The 19224-nt window shown below is 29.8% G+C and overlaps 1 protein-coding gene across 2 annotated transcripts in view; it reads left to right on the top strand.

Annotated features, from left to right (window-relative positions):
• Nachra7 (nicotinic acetylcholine receptor alpha7 subunit) overlaps nucleotides 1-19224 on the top strand; it is a 102060-nt gene that overhangs the window by 38699 nt on the left and 44137 nt on the right. The gene's annotated exons all lie outside the window — the stretch shown is intronic.

Raw genomic sequence — 19224 nt, 5'->3', positions numbered from 1 at the left:
TAAATATTTATTCAGACTGGCTGGTTGACAAGAGACTTGAAAACATTTATGAGCTCCTTTATTACTACCTCAGGCAATTTAAATGCAAATTTTTCTTAATGTATTGTTAAAATTCAAAAATACTGTGTTAAAGCTCGTAAAGTTACGTTAACTTTTTTTTTTTTTTTTTTTTACCGTTTATGTTTAATATTTTATTGCCCGAGAAAGTTAAGTTATATTGCGATCCAACATTTACATTATTTTACTTTTATTCCATATAATTTTTGTCTCTCATTTTTCATCATCTTGTAATAGGAAAAATTTTTTATGGATCAGTTAAATTTTTTATAATGCCCTATTATTCTTTAGAGCATTAATTGCGTCCAATAAAGACTAAGGAGCTTTATTGTACTTTTTTATCGTCAAACAAATGAAACTGACTGAATTAAAAATCTTAAATAAAATTTTATAAACTTATCTTCAATTGTTACTTTATAAAAAAAGACTTTTAATTTTTAATACTAGAGACTTTTGATTGTGAGTAATACATAAAATAAATAAAAATTTTTAATTGAATAAAGTTAATTAAAAAAATTAAATTACATTAAAAATTCACAGCGGTAAAAACTAATTGAGTAGAAACTACATTTTTTTTTTTTTAATTATATTTTTAACTAGCCGACTCGTGCGAATATTTTGCACAATATCGTGATCAAATAACAAATGTTTATATTATAATGTCAAAATAAAACTGATATTTATTACGAACATAAAAAAAATAAAAAATTATATATCTTTGATAAATAAATATTTGTATTTCCTCATTTTCATATTATAAATCTAAAATATATTTTTTTAAACACTCATAAAATTTGTCTCGTACGTCGAAATTTAAATTTATTTAAATTCAAAAAGTAAAATGTTTTAAAAATGAAAAAGAAATGGAAATAAAGATGTTGGCGTAATCTACTAAAACATTTAAATCTTAATTAAATAGTAAAGTTTAAAAGTAGAGTGAAATATATTCCGCGTAGGTGAAATAAAACACGAATATAATCGTCAGGATTTCGTTTGATTTTAATTAATTTATCTTGATACATAGGTGTAGAAATTTGTTTTATCTTACCGATCAAGTACAAAAAGTAAATACATTTGTGTGATTGAATAGATAAAAGTAGGTCATGGCTTAATTCCAAAATGAACATACCTCTTTTGTTTTATTTTTTTTGTTGTACTCTAGCAAAACCAAACCACGTAATACGTTCACGTTCATTAAGATTGATACAAGCGATAATAGATACTTTATCTTTTGCGATGGATTAATGGTAAATTTCCGATAGATAAAAACATATTGGCGCCAATAATAAAACTAAAACTAAAAATAAAAACTAAGCTCGGGTTAATAAAATTTAATAGTTGAAGCGCCAAGATTTTAAATTGTTGCCGAAGATTATCAGGGAATAATGAGCGTAAAACAAAATCAATAGATTGCTAAACTAGCTGATGGATTCGGTGGGAAAAAGAATGAGAGTATCTTATCTTATCTCGTCCCATCTCATCTCTCCTCTTCTTCACTCGGCTGAGTACCATAGAAAAAGCTTCGCGTTAACTGCTTACCGAATAGAAACTTGTATCAATAAGAAACGTTAAACTTAACTAAACTCTGTTAAAAACTTTCCAGTGACTTGATATTAAGTGTACTCATCCAAAAAAAACCTCCTCAGCTGAGATTTATCTATTTAACAAACCAAAATGGCGGTCACTTTTTATCTCTTAAAATTTTTTAATTTTTCTGTAATCTCGTGAAGTATCATATCGAGTTTTCTTATATTGTAGAGGCAAATTAAAAATTTAAATAATTAATAATTGAATTAATCTAAAAATGCTAGCGAAAAAGTGAAAATAATCAAATTTCTAATTTTAATCTAAAAATAAAGCTTTAGAAATTACTTTTCGCTGATTTTTTTACTTTGACAATTTTTCATAAAAAAACTACTAGTCTTAGGAAAAAAATGTCAAACCAAAAGTTATAGCTTCAAGTCTTTTCTTTGTGATAAATTTTAACCGGTTCCTTAATTTCGATTAGAATAAAAGTTATGAATTTTTTAAGATCAAAAACGGGAAAAAATTCTGAAAAACCAGGTTTTTTGTCTTAAGGGCGCTGAAAACTTTACGAAAAAGCGGCGGAACTAAAAAAAGTCATAGTAGATCTTCTAGCTAAGACTTTGTAGTTTCTAAAAATACCGGCGAAGACATAAATATATTGAGCTTTCTAATTTTAATCCAGCAATTAATGAATAAAGAAATGAAATGAACAATTTTTTGTAAATGGTTGGGATAAAATCTCACAAACATTTAAATCAAATTATGAAGAAATACTTTTTTTTTTAATACAACTATTTCCCTTTTTTTCATATAATTTAATGATTTCAATGAATCAATAAAAATTTATACCCATATACTGTCATGTCATTAATCATTTATCCGCGGGAAATCGTGCAGCATTCACGATGGTGGGATGAACTCGTGACAGTATCCATCGAGGACAATGAGAATTCAATGAGCAGTATGAGATATCGACTGTTTAGTTATATAGACAGGCACAATAAAAATAATACTAAAAACAAAAGTGAAACAAAAAATAATAAAAAGGTAAAAAAAATAATAAAACCATCAGTTACAGAACACTGGACGGGACATGTACAAGCACACTTGTCTATTCATACAATAATCCATCATCTATTCAAAGTAAAAAATAAAATGCTCTCAATTTTTGCTAGAGCTAATACTCTTTAGCATTGTTTTAACTAAATACTCAAAATCAGCAATATTTTTTTTATTTTATTTAAATATGTCTTTTTATCGATTAAAAATTGTGCTTTTTAATTATTTTCAAAATTATTCATGGCTTGAAAAGAAATTGCGATTTTTTTTTTTATAATAATTTAGAAGGACAATTAATTGTAAGCTGGAGGTCAAGAGTTTGAAGCCAACTGACTATTTTTTAAAAAAGAATTTTTTTTTTTTTTTTTTTAAATTTAAAATCAACTATTTTTTGTTCTTATTAATTTGATTACTTTACTGTTGACATAAAAGCAGACTAAAAAGAGAAATAAAATAAAACAATAAACTAAATGAGAGCGACGTTAATCATTGTTGGTATTGAGTTGAAATTGACCGTAGTATAAATGTAAATAAAATAGTCAATGCACGTCCTGCGTACTTGTGTAGCGTAAGTGTATGTGACATTATGTTGCATGTGTCCATTGTTTGCTTGCAGAATTTAGTTCCAGGTAGTGTTTTTGCACGGCATACATCCACCAAAGGTAGAAAAAGATAATTATAAAAAGAGTGCTAACGAACCCATGGAGGATTCCTCGCACATTTTTTTAAATCATAATATTTTTCCATTTTCATATTTTTATTAATATATTCTCTTCAATTTCTCATCCAAAGTACGCTTCTCCATACGCGAATATATTCATTCCCTTTTTAAAAATACAAACATGTCTTTTGCTACTTTTTTATGGCCCTCGTGTATTAGTTTACAGGCTCTAATAATTTTACAATAAGATAAAACTAATTCAAATAGTTTTTTCAACTTTTTTACTATCTATCAAAGCAATACCGACAAAAAAGCTACTTGAGAAAAATCTTTTCTTCAAAATTTCACTCTTGTTTCGATTTATTCAGTTTGAATTAACTCAAGAAAATAAAAAGATGAAGATAAAGAGGAAAAGTTCACCATTCAACAATTTTATAAATTCAACGAAGCAGTTTACTGTCTTCAAATAAGATATCATCGAATGCATTTCAAAACAAGTTTTAAAACAAGAAATTCTCGAGTCAATTTTCTGGGATCATGAATATTTCTTTAGCATTAAAAAATTTTTTTTTCTTTCAGTTTAAATACTAAGTAGCTTTACCCATAATTAAAAATAGCCTTCAGTTTTAAACAAAACGCACAAAATTACTCAGTATAAAACATGATCACATATAAAATGTCTCTAAAAAAATCAAAACTTTTATCCATACTCACATCTGCTATTTGTATCTGTAATCTGTGGAATCTCTCAGTAATTAAGCTTTTAATAATTACTATTTAATCTGCGTTTAAATCAATACCCAAAAAAAATTTTTTCATGAACCTGAAACCGAAACAGAAAAATTAGCGACAGAACAAAGAGTTTTTCTACAATGAACGAAAGATAAATTATCAAGGAAGCAGATTTCCGAGACAATAAGGATAAATATTGTCGTTGTCAGTCAATTTAGGAACAATACAGATTCCCAAGAGTTCTTAGGGGTGTATAAACTATATAGTACAACGTGTATGTATAAATGTATGTGTATGTCGTCAGTAGTGCATGCAAAATTATGCACTTGATTAATTATCTGGTAGTTCTACACACTGGGTTGGGTAAAGGTGCTTTCAACATAGATTACGATCTCTACCTCTGGTTCAGCCTTAGCCTCAGCGTCAGCCTCGGCTTGAGTCTCTACCTCAGCTATTACTGCAACCACGACAATCTACGACGACGTTGGCTTTAAATTAGCTTTAAGCAGAGCTAGGTGGTTCCTTTTAACGGATTCAACCGTTTCTGGTGACTGCAAGTGTATTCTCAACTCAACTCGACACTGTTTGCTCTCAGAGTATACGTTTGATCCCAGGAGTGAGATCTGCCCGTAATTAAGTTGAATCATTCGGGCAACTCCCCCGAGTGACATCTGTGTAGAGAGCTCAGCACGAGAAGACCAAATCGCTAAACGATGGCATTCATCCAGTTCCCTTCTCTTTCTGCAACTATTTCTTCTTCTTCTTCTTCTTCTTCTTCTTATCCTTATTTTTACCATTCAGATCAATATTACTCTTCAAGATCAAGTTCATCTCTAACCTAGCCCACACGTTCCAGAGAACCTTTAAACTGTTGATGATAACCACTCACCTCGACAACACTCCAGAGATCTCCTCCTTTATCTCCATCTCCATCTGTTTTAACTTTATATTCTTTCTTTGGCAAATATTTTCTCCCAGCAGAATAAACATTCGATGTTTGTGGTTGTTAACGTGTTAGGGGTAGAAAAAAAAAATAAATAAATAAATCGATATTTTCCGCAAAGAGTGGTTGTTTCTGATCAGAAGAATGAATTCAAATACCGCAATTATTTTCCAACAATGTCAAAAAGTTTTCATTAAATTTAATTGAGAGAAATTGGGTCAGGGGTGGATGAAACGAATGAGCGAATCGACGGGAACCAAACCGTTTCTGTACAAACCAAAAGTAAAAAAAATTTTTTATTAAATTTTTTTCAGATTAATGGACTCAATATTGGAGGAAAATAGTTACTATTATTTTTGGTTGTGGTTTTTCATCCTCGAAATAAAATAAAATTCGATAGTTTTCCACAATAACACACATACAAATGAAAAATAAAAAAAAAACTGAACGAAGCATTTGGTATATGTATAAAAATATAATTCATTAGTCGAGTTGATTTCTGTTGGTCTGATATATGCTCCCGACTAAAGCTTTAATACAATGGTTTATCCATCAAATTCACTCTCGAGTCAGTTTTGCTGGTGAATATATGTTTATATTTATATGTGGCGAGGAAATAATTATGAAACATCGATAAAGTGGTTTATACTTTATACAGCTTTTGCTGAAGAATATATAGTATACGTTGTGTATAATGTTATAGAAAGCTAAAAATAAACATTTCATTGTCAATAACATTGTTTATATTAAAACGTACGACCGCAGGACTGGCGAACTGCGGTTGATTGTATACAGATAACTTCCTATCAGTCCAGTTTTAAGGCCAATAACGTCCAGCGTTTTCGACCACATATATCACATGACAAAGTTGAGTTTGTCATTAGCGAATATATATCTCGAGTAGCTGCTCCGGTGGTTCTGTTACTGAGAGTGCGAATGCCGGAGGTTTAATAAAAAATTTCTTGCTTTTTCCGCAAACTTTCATTTCTGCTGGCTCACACTCGGCGAATGAATTAACCGAAAAAGAGAAAATTCAGATAAAGATAAAAAAAAAAAACTCGGAAAAATAAAAAGGTCACATCACATCGCGGATTTGCCAAGAATTTCTGTGAATTTCCACGTGGTAAAATAATAATACCTGGAATATTAATTGCCGATGATAAAAATTCTGATGACAGCTGCGATCCAGATGATAAATACAATAGAATGAACTAAAACTAGAATTTGTGTGGATTTTATTTATAAAGGTTGAAATTAAAGGGTCACGTCTGTCTGATGCGTCGGAAGTGAATATGGATTTTTGGTAATTAAATTAACTATTTAGTTATCCCGTATAAATAACGGGTCATCTTGAAGTCACGGAGAGAAGATAGAAGAGAAATAGTTGGAATGAAAAAAAAAAATTAATTTGGAAACTTTGGTCTTGGAAAAAATAAAATTATCGAGGGTTGAAATGAAATTACAACTTGTATAAAAAAGTAGCGATTTATAGCAAGACAACGTGATTTTTTCTAAACAGTTCTTCAATACTTTCCGACCATTAATCTTAACATTGTGTCCAACCAAATGTGACCTCATGCAAGAAATTCATATTCTGCAGGTCTCTTTTTTCTTTATCGGGTCTAAGTATCGTGATTACCATCCGAGATGAAAAGTCTCAAAAGAAAACAAAATATGAAAGATTTTTTTTTATTAAAAATCCATGTCAGTGAATGAAGTAAGACAGATTTTGTTATTCAAGATCAATAATATCTCAAGACCGGATAACAGGTCTCTATCCTCAATCAGCGATCAATTTCACCCAGATTTTTGAAGGCAACAAATAGTTCAATCACAGCCTCGACTCGTACATAGATATACATGGAAGTCATTGAAATTGGATTATTATGATCCGTCATGAAAGTTATTAAATGCCAGGATCTGAAGAAAAATTTATCCTGTCAAGCATCAGTCATAATAAAATTCTCATCTGAATCAGGACTCGGAAAAGCAACATTATCGATATCAATGCAATATCGTTATTGGTTGGTGATTAATCAATACCAATTAATGAATAATAAATTTATTATTTTTTGGATAAAACGAATTGAATCTGGTCGGGTGACAGGATTGCTCGAATCGAAACCAAGCGTGGTCGTCGTACGGCGGACCAATAAAGAGGTCACTACGTCTATGGGTGTGTATATTTCATCTTTGAAATATTAGCTGCGAATAGTGGGCAAGTGTGTGTAGATGTGTATACGGGATGAATGTGAGCGTTATAAAAAATATAAAAAAAGATATAGTGGCGGGACGAAAATAAAGTTATGAGAAAACTGTGAAGCTTCAGCTGATGCCCATGAGTAATAGGTAGAATGAGGTCAGAAAATAATAGAAGGGGTTTTGATGAATTGTCGTTGGGATTTGCAAGCACCAGTGATATTGTGATATTACTCCGATGTTTTTATATTCGTTAAAAGTTAAAATACAACTATCAACTCGAGTGTTTTATCAAATCGCATCGCACTCTGGATCAGGAAAGTTAAAAGACAGAATATATATCAATTTTTTTTATCCTATCTAGTCTCGTTTGACATTGTCTTGACTGAGGAATTCAATCGGCTAAGTAATTATTAAACAGATATTTTAGCCGAAAAATGTATTTACTCGAAAATCCATCTGATAGTAAAATAATTAATTTTTATTTATAAATTCAAGCTACTCTTGCCGATTTTTTCAGTTCATTTGTGCGCATACCCAACTTTAAACTCTATAAACTACTTTATGACTTCGAGTTATGTCGGCAAAGATATATACGCTCCTAATTGAAATAACAATTTTATTAATAAATTAAAAACTCACCCTCGGATAACTATATTATGAGGATAATATAAACACTGATATAGTATTAATTTTAAATCTAAATTAATTGAATTTTATATTATCCTAGACTTTTTAGGTACCGAGATCTTTAGCTTGCCTTAGAAAATTTAATCCCTAATTTATTTGTACGAATATGACGCTAATTATTTAAAAACAAAAAAATTGGATTTTTTTCAATATTTAAAAGGAATTTTTAAATAAAAAAAATCATTTTGAAACAATCAGAAAGGATTTGTTAAGAACATTTCTTAATTTATGAGTAAAATCTCTTTAAAATGATTGTTTTTATTCAAGAATCTTTCTCTCGAGTCAATTTAATTTTTTTCAATGTAAAAATGAAAATTATGAAGCGAAAAAATAATATTCATCGATGTTTTACTTTTCAAGCTCTACATAACCTCTGAATGTAAATTCAAGGAGAAAAAATAATTTATTTAAAATGATCAGCGAGTACAAAAAAAGGAAAAGAATTCAAGCCTCGAAAGTTTATTAATCCAAGCACCCTTAAAAAACAAAAACCGCAGAAAAATGAATAATAGAATGTAGAATTAAATAATCTTGGATCTTGGATGTGTAATAATAAAGTGTAATTAAATTCATAATATTATGCACACGTGAAAACGCGAGAACAAAAAAAAATGAAACGGTACAGATAAAATGAGATTTTCTCATCAACTATTCTACAGAGAAATTTAATTACTAACTACTGTACTTCATTACATTGCGAAGATTGCGACAGATCGAAACGAATGGCTTTACACCTTTTTGATTCATAAAAACTGTGAAAGTCCTTTGTCAAAGAGTAAAAATAAAAACTACTTCTTCTTGTTTGAGCAGAGCTAATCGAGTGTGAACCGCATTAGTTAAAAAGGTGACAATACCGTCACTACTTTTTATTATTTAATAAAACTTTTTGACAAAGCAAGCTCTTAATCAAAATTTTTTTGGCATAAATGAATTCCCGAGTGATAAACTGCACTAGAATTTATATTACTATTGAATATTTATAACCAGCTGGGACTTTTAAAATGTATTCATTTGGCAAAGGTTTGATTGCATTTTAGATTCCCAAGGAGGTTAAGTAAATGCCAAATTCTCAAAGTACCTATGATCTTTGGCCTATGGTCATTTATATGCAAATTAACTTAGATGTGAACCAACGGAAAGACTCGGAACTCATATTTGAGTGAAGTAAAAGCGCGTTATATTTTTTTATTTACAAAATCTCGTTTTGTTTATCTCATCAAAAAGCTTCTTCAAACGCAAACGACTTTGCATTGTTTACTGTCCTTTGTAAATCAGTTTCACCGGGAAGATTGCTAATACTCGCTTTTGAGGATGAAAAAACGCTTTAAGAGCTTGATAACACGGGATTTGCATATCAGTCTGCGAGAGCATCATTTATGCAGCAACACGAATCTTCTCCACACTTCAAAGACAACATTCAGTCTGACAGTTTACTAATTTGCTAAGTATTATCACTTGGGATCTTATTAAGTACATTCACGGAGAGATTTTACATTATTTTCACTCACGGAAATTAAATTTAATTTAATCATTATTGACTAAATCAAAAACCTTTTGCGTAAATCTTTCCGCCATCTCATGGTCTGATTATTTTTTCGAGACCAAAATACCTTAAACCAATAGAACCCGAGACTCGAGTGCTGTTTTTCCACTAAATTCAAATAAAAGACAATTAATTAAAATACCAGCGAAAAAATACCAAGTCATCCTCTGGGGCTTAAATGGGATCCAGCTATTCGCGAGTAATTTCATTAGATTTGTTAGTTCACAGCAAACTTAATTTAATGAAATTTAAACTAGACATTTCTTCCAAGTCATTCATCCGCGATTGTTCAAAATTTCGCATCATCTTGTTTAGATTAACTCAAGTAATTACATAAACGGCGAACAACATTTGACATGCTTACTCCTCGCGCCGCTGAACAATTTCGCTATTTTTCAACCGTATCCGACAGATAAACAAACCGTGTAAGACAAATAAATTTTCAAGCGAATGCTATTTATGGATTTGTTGCTGGGGAATTACAAAACTAGATTCACTGAACCATGCTAATGAATTCAGGTATTTTATGGTCTACAGTTTTTGTTTCTCTGATTGAGACAAACCCAAACACAAATTTTTCGAGTGTATAATTTTGTCTAAATTTAATGAATTTTTTACTCAATAAATAATTCTCATCTATTACAGATAAAATAATTTCGGTTTGTTTTATAAATTCTTAAAAATAATGTGTGTAATGTCGATTCATTCAAAAGATATTGATTTACGACTAACTTTAAGCGGGGAGGTGTAACATCATTTTGGACCTAAACTGATAATTATCATAAAATAAAAAAAAAAAAACTAGGACTTTGTAATAACAAAAAATGAGCGAGTAATTCATAAATAGGTAACAGTAATAGTAAATATATGATGGGGAAAAAGGCGAAGTGCATCGTCGGTGTGGGAAATAAATTTGGAAGATCGAGTGTTACAACGAACGGCAGATGTTTTATAGTGAGATTAGCGAGTACTTCCTGAGTTATGAGTATTTATGATTGCTGTGCTATGTACGGAAGGAAAAATAGAAAAGAACGGCGGACGGAAAAACAAAAAAAAGGGAACGTGTGAGGAGAGCAGAGTGTGAGACTTTAAAAACGTTAGCATGCGGGCTTACATCACTTGCAAGTAAAGGAGTATTTTCAAGTTGCTCGTAAATATTTTTATGAGAGAGTAGATCCTGATATGATATACCGTTAGATACAAAATTACTTGCACATGTGGGCTGATATATCATACCCTTTGAGTAAATAACAATGAATGGGTTATTAAATTTAAAACAAACTTATTTATGCCCTCTTGTTGTAATTGATTTGTTGTTTTGGTGGTTTTTGTTTAAATTGTCGTTATAAGCAGGCCAAAGTGATAAAAAATAAATATTGCCACGAATCGACATTCCGGAGGACAAACAAAAAATAATATAATACTCGAATAAAATAAAATATGATATAAAAGTGCATCAAGAAAGTAACAACTAGTTCGCCGTTGCGTTTTCTAGTGTCGACGAATCCGCATTCAACTGTACAAAACTCAACAATTTATATATGTATTGTATATTGTATATTGTGTATAGATACATGATACAGGTATATATATGTATATATTTTAAACGAAACTTTTGGCGTTCTACTTTTTGCATAGTTTAAACCAGACGACGAGGGCTTTTGGCCACCCAACTCTCCACAAAGCTCGTGGTTATTAACGATCAACTGTCTAAGCCGATTTTATACTCTTCGAAAATAAAATAAAATGAAAAAATCCCCTGTGCAAGTAAAAGAGCTCTGAAGAGCCGTGAAGTCGGCCAAGTAAAACTTTGCCAAAAAAAAGTTTACCGAAATACACTGAAAAATTTCTAACTACTTTTTTTTTTCTATACAATAAACTTACTTTAATATTTTATTTTTATATTTACACTGCACCATAATAATTATGTAATTTTTTTATTATATTTAAAGTTTAATTATTAAATTTTTGAATGAAAAAAAAAATTCATTGGATTAAATTAACTGATCTATTCGTGCAAAAATAATCGTGGAAACTCGTATTCAACTGAACTGTTTTCACAAAAATTTTACAGTGTATAGGCAGATCAATCGCGCGTATAAATTTTTTTACGATAATATAAATTTAACGATTGAAAAAAACGGATTTGTTTATTCTGATTTTTATATCCTCTGTCAAACAACTGAGCGATAATTCAAACTAAATTTATCAGTAAATTCAATAAATATTTTACATGAAATGCGAAACTGAATAAAAAATTTTTTTTAAATATAGAAATCTATGGAAAATTAAAAAAAATTTATACTTTCTAATATCAAAACTAATTTTTATTTTTATTGGTAATTGATTTTATCATAATTGATTTAAAAATTCTCGGCAAGTTACTGTACTGATAAAAAAATCAATTTGAACCAACATCAAAATTAAAAAAAATTTTTCTTGAATTAATTTAATTTTTTCATCAGTCTAAATAAAATATTTTTGATCTTAGTAATATATATCGAGTAATATATATCTGGTGGTTGATTAAAAAGGAGAGCAAATATCGGCGAATAAGCGGAACGGCACAGTTGGTAATATCATCGAATATTTGACCGCACGTACAGCGGCGTAGAGAGACAGAGAAGTTCTGGTTCATGGCTGCAACATGTAACATGTAATGTCGCCTCTATTCTTCTCGTTCACCCACCACGAACGGACAATATCTCACAATAACGGCAGCCGAAGCATGAGAGCTGCTGTTGGTGAAGGTTCGGGTGATACGAAGGGTGAAGGAAGGTGACGGGGCAAAGAGCAGGAGTAGCGGACGTCTGAACACCAGTAGTCGACCAGAAGTACAGGGAAATCTGGCACCACGTGCGCCAACTTGACTAAGCTCGGAAACCAGTAGAACAAGCACCAGAACCAGAACAGTCAAACCGGGGAATAAGCACGTGATTCCAACCGATGGGAGATATTCGAACTTTTTATTCTATTTTATTAGATATTTTTAATGTATAGGATTGTACCTGGTGGGTTAACATCTGCTGTATTACAGATATATATGACATATGTATATATATAATAGGAAAGTTAACGCCGCGAATTTAACACAAGTTCTACCGGGATATCTTGGATTCTATTCGGGGGCACATGTGCTGTGTGACAAGAATTGGAAATAACGCTTGCGACATCACGTTACAACTCATAAATCCCGGTTTTAAATTTCTCCTACTGTGTATTGCTCTTACCGGATACTCGGGTCAAATAAAACGATATTTTTATAAAAAAAATAATTTTTTTTTTTAATAAAAATTAAATTGTTAATACAGATTTACATACTGCTTTCAATTACTCACTCAACGTCAATTTTTTTTTCTTAACTAAAACTTTATTAAACAATAAATCTTTTTAATTGATTCCAATTATCTGTTTTATTTGTATTTTTAGACAAACCCGGAGCGTCTGTCTTATTGGTCCGGTACTTTAATCAACCGGGTGAATTAATTGGTGGAAAGTCAAGAGTAGTTTATTATTTATATGTTAATTTAATCAATAAACTTTTCAATGAATAAATTAATAAATTTAATTTGTTTCAAACTTCTCTTACTTTTTAGGTTTTTTCTTAGAGATAAAATGTGAAAAATAGAATATTTATAATTTAACTAGAAGGACTTTTGTTATAAACACCTAGATGAGTGTAAATAATTTAAATTAATTAAAAAAACAAGTACTCAATTTTTATAAAAAATCCATCTTGTTTTTCTGAAAAAAAAAAAAAAAAAAAAAAAAAAAAAAAAAAAAAATCAACAAGAGTTTTATTTTAGCCACACATTTTCATAAAAAAACTTCGATTCCATTTTCTTCTGTGTCATAAAAAATTCAAAAGCTTCTTCATAAAATTCCATTTTCATCTCGTGAATATTTAAAAAAACAGTTTTAACTATTTTTAAAAATTAATAAAAAAAAATTCATTTTTTCATTCGGTATTAATTGATTATAATTTTAATGAAAAGTAAAAAATTTCATTCATTTACTACAGAGTAATAGCAATTGTAATTTTATTAAATAAATAAAAATTTTAGAAAAACTGGTGAATTACTAATTCGCAGCTCCAATTACTCAACAGTTAGTGGATGTAATAATTGATGATTTGCAGTCGGGATTGGTGAATCTCGGAGCGGTAATGTTGAACATTCAAAACGTCTGTATGAATTTATATATATGGGCTACGTGCTTAGTTATCGATAGTACGTAATTGTGGAATTATTGATTCGCTTGCCGTAGAAATTACTGTACATTACTTGTTGAATACACAGTACATTAAGTAACTTCGCCTTAAGTACCCACGAGGGATGTTTGTTGAAAATATACATTCATATTTTTATCATTAACGCGTTACTATAATTTTTTTTCCTTTTGTATCAAAATACAAGAATGTCTTGTATTTTATTTTCTTAGCTTGCATTGGTCTTAGTTATATTATATTATTTTATCCAATTCGGTAAACTCTTGAAGTAAATTTGTTTTATCCAAAACAAATAACAACAAAAGAGTATATTAAAAGCAAAATAAATTTTCTTCATTAATATTTTTCATTTTATCAAACGTTTAATCTTTTATGACTTTATCTCGAGTGCTCTTACCGCTAATTATTTATTTCTTAGTGCACTTATTTTAAAAATATACTTTGTCCGCAGTTTTAATCCTAATAGCCTTACTGAAAGCTTACAGCGAATTCTAGTCGTGAAACTTTGAAGAATAATTTATTATTTTTTTAATTTCAATTATTCAATTTGAAGTTTTTTTTATTTTTTCTCTTCATAGAAAATTTTAAATATTATTCAAGTGATTGTTAAATTTTTTTTGCGATACTATTATAGCGGGATTGAATTTTTTAAGCTGTAAGCTATCGATAAACCATAAAAATGTCTCAGCGAAATAAAGATTTGAAATTTAATGATAGTTAAAAGCAAGCGACTGAAAACTTTTTAATCTTATTGACCTTTCGTTCATTTTATTAAAAAATTTACATGAGCCAGTGTATTTTTTGTGAAAATAAATAACTTAATATTCCAAAAAAATTAAAAAATAAAATTAAAACAATGAAAATATTGTCCAATAAATCGGAGAAACTTTTGCCGGCACCAATGTGTCGGAGCTAATCAATCATTAATATTAATAATTTATACATAGATGTATATATATGACTAAAAATATATATATATATATATATATATATATATATATATATATATATATATATATATATATATATATATATATATATTCGATATTAGATGTCAGGTAAACATTTATTTAGGTCGAGTAAATAATCTCTGGTTACCTTGGTGATATAACATTCATCGAACTTAATTATTGATACTGATGAATTTATATCCCTAATTTATTATATGATCGATAAAAATTTAATGCTGCTGACTAACAGAATTATTTCAAATTAATTACGTGATTCTAATGGCTAACATTTACCATTTAATATTTATTTTTGCCTGATTTAGCCTGATCGATTTTTAATTTATCAGTAATAGCTGCTATTCATTCACTCTAATCAAATTGATTTTATTTGTGAGTAGTGTTGCTATTTTAACTCAGACTTTTAATTGATTTGTGTTCATTTGTGCTGAGAATAGTTGATTGGTAACTGGAATTGGGTCTGGGCCGAGATCAATAATATTGAATACCAAAATCACCACAGAAATTCCAATATTAATTATTATTATTATTATTAAAATTATTAAAAGAAAGTAATTATTTGATGAATAACAAGAGTAACTATTGATAAAGATACTTAATTAATAATTCATAGGTTTAGTAGAGATTCGAACGTGATGATAAACTGATATCCAATAAAATTATCGGTGGTTTACCATTCTTGACTAACGACTAGTAGACTCTACACTTTGCACTCTAGGCTGTTGAACGAGTGGGCCTTTTATTAAAACAGAGATTTATCGACATCTTGATACTGTAAGATATTAAAAGTACTAAAAGTGCTCTTTGTTAAACTTTTAAATAATCTTTATCGCTTGTTCTGCTCTTTCATGACAACCAAGTGCCGTTGTCGTTGTTATGCTATCTATATACATATATATAGAAATATGTGTAGTGTATTTAGTCTGTGCTGTGTAAATAGTGTGCATTATATGTATACAGCATTATAACAGTGCCGCGCGTGGCCTATTGCTATGTATATCACCTGCGAAGCAACAGCTGTCCTTCTAACTTTAGATAAATCCGTGTGATACAATAAGAATTATTATTACTCTTGAGTGCATTGTATAAATATGCTTTTTTTTTTATTATCTTTATTTATTTATTTTTTTTTAATTCTGTTTCGTCAATAATTTCAAAATTAATTATAAAAAACAAAAAATTTTTTCCAAATAATAATAATAATATAATAATTGGTAGAAATTAAAGCGCCTGAATTGAGAGAATTGAAATTCGATGACATCTGATATACGTTATCGACATCGTACGTACTTTGTCAGTGACGATATGACTTGCACACAGCCTTACACAAGCTTATGTATGTATAACGTAAATGTGTATGTACATGTAGAATAGTCTAAAGCCACAAGTACTATCACCAGACCAGGAATAGTAGGATGTGGTCTTACAAAGCCTGGTACGCGCCAATCAGTCCAGGCGTTTCGCTTGCGAAATTGGGTCGTTCAAGGATATGCAATACGATTAACAAGGTTACATGCTATATAAATCAATATGCCAATGACTTATTTATATAAACCACAGGTTTATGCTCCATGTTACTCGTTACCATCCCGTAGTTAGATAGTTTACATGTAGTTTATTTTTATTTATCCAAATAGAACCAACAGCTTGATATTACCAGTTCTCTTCGTCTTCAGGTTCAAATTAAATATAAACAATAAACAGAACACTAAATTTAACAGACTGTGTCATTACATCCTTCCTCCACTCGTGCATAGTGTGTCATGCTCGCGAATAAACGGGGTGTTTCTGGTTATACTTTCATGCAATGACTAAATGAGAATTTATAATTATCTGTTTCAACGTTAATGTCAACATTTACAAAATTACCTTTCATTCTCGTTTTCATTTTAATCTTCAGTATAAACTATTTAGTTTAATTTTTATGCTAAATAGTTAATTCAACAATTAATTGCCTTGTTAATTTGCAATAAAAACTAAATAACAGCTAATAAAATTTGAGGGTCATGTAATGAAATTTTAAAAATATTTTTCGATTATACAATTCATAACTTTAAAATTGGCCCTTTGAAGTTTATAACGTAGAAAAATAAAAATACGAGTAAAACTATTAAAGTCGCTCGAAAAGTCTATGATAACGCTTTTATAGATCATTAAATCCTCAGTGATAGATTCTCGCTATTCTTATGTAAATTTAATAGTTCAATCACAATCACAATCGCAACCTAAAAGTACTTTCCAATTTTTATCACGGTTCATCATTTCTGATAAAAAAATCTACCCTAAAGTACAATACGACCAAATTTTGAAATCTATTTTGACACTCAGAAAAATGCTGGATCATTTATAAATAATTTATAGCTTCCACGCTGACTCATTCCTTTCAAACATTTATTAAATAGCTTGGGGAGCCTAAATAAAGTGGGATCATATTTTCTTTAAGCATCCAGAACGAATTAATGCACCACACATCTGGGGTGATTCGAACAACAGTCGATATTTGATACGAAATAAATTCATCCGTCATTTTGGTGAGCCATTTTAATAGCTAATTTGTCATTTAACAACAAATTTGTGAAAGAAGTAGAAAACAGGGTAATTATTACCTCAATTAAAAACTTTTACTACCCGTTACATTTTTGCAGTTATAAATTACACCTTATAATTGATAATTGATAATTACTGTCCCGAATTTCCCTGTAGCTGAGCAAACACAACTCGTGTTCAATTCTCAGCAGACAAATCATAAATCCTTACAATACTTGGGTGATAAGTCCAGCTGAAGCATAATATTACAATCTATTTTGGGAAAATACATACTTTACAAATGTTTTACGCGGAAAAGCTTTTCCTAATTTATGTCCCTATCCTTATCTATAATTGTCATTATAATCGATAATCGATTTGTTTTATTATCAAATCCATTAGAACCTAAATGTGGTTACTGAAATACATTTAGTTGCTCTACTCAGTTTTAAATAGCCCGGAGGGCAAAGAGTGCATGGCCCATGTGAACTAAAACCGCATAACAACAGAATAGAACGGACAGAACGTTTGATAGTCTATAGACTATCAAACTGGTATATATACCAGCTATTGAATTTCATAGCCTTTTTATGAATGGCTCTTCCGATGACATAAACAGAATAGCCTGAAAAAATCAAACAATACTCCTCTCAATATCACTTCGTCTGTCTATATATAAATATAATAATACATATTAATCCTGTTGGTACAGATACACCGAGGTACAACCAGCTTCAACAAAAGATACTAGATGTTCAAACAATTACAGCCATTTTTTCATTTTTATCACCTCCAATTGCTCACTTACCCAGTGAAAAATGTATATTTTAATCTATATAAAATTTAATTGGAAAAATTTACATTAAAAAGTGTTATGAGAAAGTTTGGCGCCCAATTTTGCGACAATTTTCGTACTTCTTTGTATAGAACAAAGTGGTTTTATATTACAAATAATAGATCTATTAAAAACATCAATTAATTCATGTATTATTATTCAATCAGGAGAACAATCAGTTTGAAAATAATTGATAAATTTCTCTATTCTGTTTTGTAATACAATATTATTCGATAATACTCATGTACAATGTTGAAGAAGAAAAGAAAAGTGTCACACGGAAAAATATTGTTAAAATTACTATCCAACATATCCTCAAATGACGTTTCCTTAAAATAACGATCTGGTTTTCTGATTTAAGGATTCATTTGTTTCACTTAAGCATACAGAGAATAGCTCTTGTAAATATATGCAGTTTCGTCAAAACAAGCATCTGTTTTGTTAACCTGAGGATCTGTATAGTTGAATCAACTAAATGTAACGCCTAAAATAATGATACGAATTGTCATTTTGATCTATTTCTGAAAAAAAAAAAATGATTATACAGCGTATAGTCTAAAATTCTGGCGCCCAACGTGGCACTAATCTTCTCTGAGAAGTCAGACAGTAAAATTTATCCAATTTTTGAACTTCTTTGTGGTTAATATCATTTTTTTTTAAGACAACTGAGCACAGAACAAAGTAGTTTTATTTTACATAATTTGTTTTAAATAATAAATCCATAAAAAATCTTACAACCAGTTTAAAAATAATTAAAAAAAGTCTGTTAATACTTAATACTATCTTATAATCCAACAGTGCCCAACCGATAATACTCATGTACAACGTTCAATGTTCAGTAGATGACTCACCCCTCATTTTCCCATCCCCTCTATGAGCCTTCATCTTCTCGGCAATGCAATGGCAACCCGATAGCTTTGACCCAATTCCTGGCTAGTATACAGGGTAAAATATAAAGTAGGGTAAGGTATTGATATTGTTCGCGCCGCAAACATCAGTATGGGATGTGATGTTATATGTTTTCTCTTTCACTTTCCTCATTCTGGATACTACTCTCTATAATACCACTGCATGTATATCTATGTTTATGTCTGTGTCCATGTTTGGGTGTCTTTGTTCATTTATTTATTTATTCCTTTCTTTCCCCGTTTCTTCCACGGCTGCTTTCATCCCCTGTTCCTATTACAACCAGTATCGTACTATCGGGCTGAAGCTCATGTCTCTTCTCAGCTGCTATTTCAACACATGAGTACAGA

This window comes from Cotesia typhae, unplaced genomic scaffold (assembly GCF_013202065.1).
Source record: "Cotesia typhae breed Kobodo isofemale line unplaced genomic scaffold, CoteBio_Ctyphae contig_119, whole genome shotgun sequence".
Taxonomy (NCBI): domain Eukaryota; kingdom Metazoa; phylum Arthropoda; class Insecta; order Hymenoptera; family Braconidae; genus Cotesia; species Cotesia typhae.
Note: the sequence above shows the minus strand (reverse complement) of the source record. Positions and strands in the feature narration are given on the sequence as shown.